Consider the following 6,990-nt stretch of genomic DNA (forward strand, 5'->3'; position numbering starts at 1 on the left):
CAGTGTAAACATCAAGAGTCATTGTCTTTTACTAGTTGATTTTCTCAAATACTCTAATATAGAACATTCAAATATTTTATGTTGTTGGGAGACTTCATTTCCCCCCTTATCTGCCACTTGAAGAACGTAGGAGGCCTGTGTGATGGTGCAGCCTTCAGTCCTAGCAGAGGCAGAGGCAGAGGCAGATTCAGTGGCAGAGGCAGAAAAAGAGTGCAGCCAGGGATACAGCGAAAGATCCTGTCAAAAAAACCTTCTGAGGTAGTTCTGTTGTGAAGTTTGCAGTGTTTAGCATTCTCTCTTGCCATGGACCATCTCAGTTGGGTAAAAGTCGTTGGGAATGGGAGTTCTTGAAGCATTGGCAGGAAAGGGTTTGACCGTGATAAACAGAGCCAAACCCAGATGTAGATTGAATCTGAGTGTGTTTTGCAGGCAAGCAGTCTAGATATTTATACACATTTTTGAAACACGGAGTGTTTTGTGACCATGTTTCTCATGGAGTAGACTCAAGAGAGTCAATAAAGCACTCAGGCATACACAGTGCAAAATACAAAGAAATATTATTGTCTGTTTGAGTTACTGATTTGAATGAAACAATACAGGGAACAGAATGCTAAGTAAAGGCATCATCATTCTTAAGTTATTGGCTTGGTATCAGTACGCATAAGTTCTCTTTGTCAAGGGTCAGTGTTCTCTCATTTTTTGCTCAGCACCTGTGTGCTGAGATTTGGGAACCAAGACAGTTTTTTCCTTACTTCTCCTCTCTAATATATGAGTGCCACTATTTGGGGCTTTCTGAAACACTTACTTTCTTTGTAAACCATAATATAAACTATTAACTAATGAAAAATTCATAGCCATGTTTCTTTTAATAAGTGGAGAAGAGAAGTAGACCTTGGCAGTGATCTCTAGGTTTGAACAGTCACTGACAGCAGTCCCATGTTAGAGCATTTCATTGAAACGTCATCATGTCTGAAGGGTCCAGGTATGGGGTAAGGTTAGGAGAAAGAATAAAGACAGAATATGCTATCAGAATGAGAAAAAAATAAGGCTGCCATCAATTCTTCCTGGCAGGAACATCAGGCCCATTCCAGGAGGCTCTCCCTGGGCAGGGGTTGTGCAGCAGCATTTGTCATACAGACTCCACTGGAGGAGTCACGACAAACTCTCATTCTCTCCCCCCCCCCGCCCTCTCTCTCTCTCTCTCTCTCCCTCTCTCTCTCTCTCTCTCTCTCTCTCTCTCTCTCTCTGCCATGTGCGCTATGAGCTTAATTCACTGATCATTAAAGTAGAAGATAACAGTACGTGTCTCCTCTATCAAGCTACAATTCCAAATTCACTTATAAAACATGGTCATAATTTTAATCATCATTTCCAAATTGGCAAAATTCCCTAAGTTCTGCTATAGTGTTCTATAGCTTCTGCCAGTCTTTCGTCTTTCATCTTTATTCAGTCCCACTATTAACTCTTCCCTGGGCTGTCATGGGCCTTCTCGCAATCTGAAAGAGTAGTCCTGGAAGCCTCTACAGGCTTTGTGGTGATGAACAGGGGATGAGAATACTAGGATGGTCTCTATCAGAACAGCAACATCTGGTTGGTCCCTCATGTGCCTGATGCAGCCTGCCAGCACAAGGCAGCACATCACCATGACAGTGGTACCAATCCAAAGAAGAAAGGTGATACAGATGATGGCCTCCTCACAAGTCTGTTTGCATTTCTACTTTGCTTTGTATGAGCTACCCTGACATATTTATGCATGGTATTTATTTTTAACTTTTCTTTCCTTTCTCTTATTGAAAATAGGCTTCCTCTCCCAAGCTCCACTGAAGTCTTCCCCATCACCACTCTCATTGTCATCCATACATTTTCTATCTCTACATAGAAATTAAACAGCATCTACCAAATAAAAATAAAGTGAAAAGAATAAGACAAAACAAAACCAACCAAGTCAGAAGAGGACAAAACAAAAGTAAGGAAAAGAATAAAAAATAAAAGCCTACAGAAAACACATATAGATGAATAAAACACATGTTCATACTCACACAGCAATCCCATAAACACACAAGATTTGAAGCCATAAAACATAAAGAACTTGAAAAGTTAAAAATCAATAAAGAAAGTGAAAAGGAAAAACATGAGAATACATTGTGTTACAAAGAACCTCCAAAGATGCCCTTGTGTTCATTTGGTTTGGTCATCTAGCGCTACGAACAACTCCTTCCATTAAGAGTAGTTTGTATCCCCAGTGACACACCATTGGAGAAAACTAATTATTCACTTGTGAGTTATCCTTGATTGGAGAAAGCATCTGAATAAGAGATGGGGGTTTGTATCCACTCTGCTCTCAGTGCACTCATGCAAGCTCTGTACATGCGGCAATCTCTGTGAGTTCATGTGTGTGCCAGTCCTACTGTGCACATAGACCTTGTTATCATGCTGTCCTTTATCTGCTCTGACTCGGACACTTTTACTCCCTCTTTTCCTCAGGATGCCCTGATCCCTGAGAGGGGAGATTTAATAGAGAAAGCCCGTTTTGGACTAAATGTTCTGATTCTATGTACACCGAATCCTGAGTCCAGTACCCACACCTGGGGAAGACAGATGGCATCTCCAGGTGCCAGACCCCTACTTTCACCAGGCCACCAACAAAATGACATTAATAAGCTACACTGGGCTCCTTCTGCCCTGCATCTCCTAGACCTAGCCACTACCTGCATTCCCAGAGGCTGGAGGAATCCATGGACTATCAGCCAATACTAGAGGCAATAACATGGTTGAAGGCCAGAGGAACAACACAAAAATAAGATCCTAAGCAATATGACAGCATTAAAAAAAGTTTCATTCTCCAGCAAGCCTAAAAGAGCATAACACAATTATGGAATAAGAAAATAACCTTAAGTCTGCTCTCACATGATAATAGAGTTCTGTAAAGAAGAAATGAATAAATTCATTAGAGAAATACAGGAAATCACAATTGAACAGGTGTTGGAAATGAATGAAATTGTCTACGACCTGAAAATCATGTAGAAGCAATAGCAAAGCACAATCGATAGGGACCCTGGAGATGAAGAACATAGGAAACAGAGCAGAAATCACAGATGCAAGCATCGCCAACAAAATCCAAGAGATGGAAGAGAGAATCTCGGGGATTGAAGATACAATAGAAGAAATTGGTACATTAGTCAAAGAAAATGTTAAATATAAAAAATTCCTGGAACAAAACATCCAGGAAATCTGAAATACTATGAAGAAATTGGTACATTAGTCAAAGAAAATGTTAAATCTAAAAAATTCCTGGAAGAAAACGTGCAGGAAATCTGGGATACTATGAAAAGACCTAACCTATGAATAATAGGAATAGAAGAAAGAGAAGATTCCCAGCTGCAAGGCCCAATATATAGTTTCAAGCAAATCATAGAAGAAATATTTCCAAACCAAAAGAAAGAGATGCCTATAAACATACAAGAAGCATATGGGGCACCAATTAGACTGGACCTGAAATGAAAATCCTCTTGCCATATAATAATCAAAACACTAAATCTATAGAGCAAAGAAAGCACAGTAAAAGCTGCAGGGATAAAAGTCAAGTAACACATAAAAACAGATGCATGAGAATTATACTTGTTTTCCTATGAGAGACTCTAAAATGAAGAAGAGCTTGGGTATATTGCAAACCCAAGATACCACAGATACCAGCCTAAACTACTATACCCAACAAAAGTCTCAATCACCATAGATGGAGAAAATAAGATATTCCAAAACAAAACCATATTCAAATAATATCGATCCACAAATCCAACCCTGCAGAAAACACTGCATCCCAACAAGAGTTACTATACCCAAGAAAACACAGGAAATAAATAATTACAGACCAGCAAATGAAAATTAAAGCGTGCACGTCCACACACACACACACATACACTACCACCACCAGCATCATCAAAATACCAGGAATAAATGTTCTTGGGTCTCTGAACAACAATGACCTCACTTCACCAATAAAGAGACACAGGCTAAGAGAATGGTTCCAAAAAACAGGATCTGTCGAACTTCTGCATACAAGAAACACACCTCAATAATGGCGATAAACATTGCCTCAGAATAAAGTGCTGGAAAAACATTTTCCAAGCAAACAGACACAAGAAGCAAGCTGGAGTAGCTATTCTAGTATCTGATAAAATAGACTTTCAAACATAATTAGTCAAAAGAGATGAGGAAGGGCACTTCACACTCATGAAGGTAAAAATCCAGAAGATGATGTCTCAGTTGTGAACATATATGCCCCCAGTGCAAGGACAACCACATTCATATCACCAATGTTCAAACCACATATTAATAGTAGGAGACTTTAACACACCTCCCTCACCAGTGAACAGATCATTGAGACAGAAACTAAACAGAGAAATAACTAGAAAAACTGACATTATGAATGAATTAGACCTATCAGATGTCTACAGAACAGTCTCTCAAAAAACAAATGAATACACCTTCTTTTCACACTTCACGGAACCTTTTCCAAAACTGACCACATACTAGGCTATAAATCAAGAATCAACAGATACAAGAAAACTGAAATAACATCTTGTACTCTGTCAAACCACCAGACAAAATAACTAAAGGACACAGAGAGAGTATCCAAATTAATAAAATTAGAAATGAAAAGGAGGACATGACAACAGACACTGAGGAAAAAGTGGGAGGGAGAAGGAACCATAGGACCTCAAGGTGAAAAGAGCTCTACAAGAAGGCAAAACGACCCAGCTAACCAAGACCCAGAGAGCTTGTGCAGACTAAAGCACCAACTAAGGACCGTGACTGGACTGGACCTAGGCCCTGACTCAGATGTAGCTAATGAGCACCTCAGGCTTCTTGTTGGTGGTCTAGAAAGGAGAACAGGTGTTATTCTGACCGGGAGTTTGTTATCTTCTTTTTCATCACTTCCCTTCTGATGAGACCACATTGCCAGGCTACTGGACAAAAAGATATGCTCAGACCTGATGTGAGCTGGGGTGGGTTTAGTCAGAGGGACTCCCTTTTGTGGATTAGGGGAGGTAGGAGGAGAAAAAAGGCAAAAGGACAGTGGGACTGAGACGAGAGGAGGGAGGGGAGTACAACCAGGACCTACAGTGAATACATGACTATATTAATAATTCAAAAGAAGAAATGTTGAAACCTAAAAAACATGGTAAAATAAGTACAAAGCACCCACTAAAGTTATTTAATAGAGGGACATTTTTTGTCCTCTGGCAGCAGATAAATATTTTGCTTCTTATTTTGAGTTTCAGCAAAACATTATTTGAACTTTGTTTCAGATCTGACACTTGGGAGGTCTCTGGCCAATTCACAATAGGCTATGCCAACCTGTTTGCCTTTGGACTCTTTTGACCAATAGGTTATTTTTAACTATTTGTACGGTGGCTATCTTTGTTTTTCAGTGTTGCTCTGTTAAAGAGTATTGTGATATTACTCTCAAATAGAGAAACACAGAGAATGTGCCAGAGAGCAGAGAATTCACAAGGCATTGGCAACCTTCCTCACCCTCACTTGAAGTTAAGGGCTTCAGGTACTGGAAGATGTGGCTCTGTCACCTCCACATTCAGAGGATTCAGGAAGATATAACATCATCTTCACATTGTTCTGAGTGGCCTGAACTGCCACCTTGAGGCCATAGTGACAACTGGGCCCATGCTACTGCCAGAGGCCATGACTGGTTCTGTGTTCATATCACACACAGGGTCGGTGTTGATGTCTGAGGCTTGAGTTACCATCAAAGGCCTTGGTGATAATTTTTATCTAGGATGCCGTCTGAGGTCGTGTTGATGGCCAAGTGCTGTGCTTTGCTGAGTGGGCCCTGTCCCTTTATGGCCAAACACAGAGGAGAGTTGTCCCTGCCTCTCAGAGAGGTGTCTCTGGTATCATGGATATGGGAGAGCTAGCTGTCAAAGACCAGCTTTGACACTGAGTTCAGTCATTCAATTATGACAAAATTATTTACAAATATATATGACACAAATGTAGTCATGCTTACGGACCTGGTGGCACTCAGACGAAGGATAGCAGGCTACCAAGAAGAGACTTGATACCCTATGAGTATATACAGGGGGAGGAAATCCCCCTCAGGAACAGTCATAGGGGAGGGGAATAAGGGGAAAAAGGGAGGGAGGGAAGAATGGGAGGATACTAGGGATGGGATAACCATTGAGATGTAACAAGAATAAATTAATTAAAAAAAACAGAAAAAAGAGGAATGTTGGGTCATCTACAATATAAAAAGCAGGCACATACTCACATACAATTGGTGGATGAAACAAGCTCCAATGAGCATGCGCCAACAACTTCATACATACACACAGAGACACACATACATATATACACATTTGGTTGATGGTATAGAGCTCCAAATATTTTACATATACATACATATGTACATATATTCATAGGTATGTATAAATGCATACATGTGTATATATGATGTCTATGAGTATATACACATTAAAACATAGGTTGGCTGGAGAAAAGCTCTAAGGCCTTTATTCTTTTACCTTAGCCTTTTTATACCAACTAAGAAAAAATTCCACATTAGAAAAAGATGGAGCCAAGTGTCCTGGGACACGCCTTTAATCCCAACACTTGGAGAAGCAGAGCCAGGCATATCTCTGTGAGTTCGAGGCCACTGTGATTCGAGAAAATTTATTCCAGGATAGCCAGGGATGCACACAGGAACTCCATCCTAAAAAATGAAAATCAAAAACAAAACAAAAAAAGAAGGAAGAAAGAATGAAAAAGAAAAAGATGACTTCACAGTTTCAAGTTATCTATTCTTTCAAAACAAATACTACACAAACATATTCTTCAAAAACAGATGGAAATAAATATACAAAAGGAAATTAAACTCATCTTATTCATTGTATAGTCTTCTTTTGAAACTCACACCTAAATAAACATGTCCCATCAACATTTCTCTTGACAAGTTTATTGTAATTTCAAAGCAAT

Source organism: Acomys minous (assembly GCF_964271855.1).
Source record: "Acomys minous genome assembly, chromosome: 3".
In the NCBI taxonomy this organism is placed as follows: Eukaryota; Metazoa; Chordata; class Mammalia; order Rodentia; family Muridae; genus Acomys; species Acomys minous.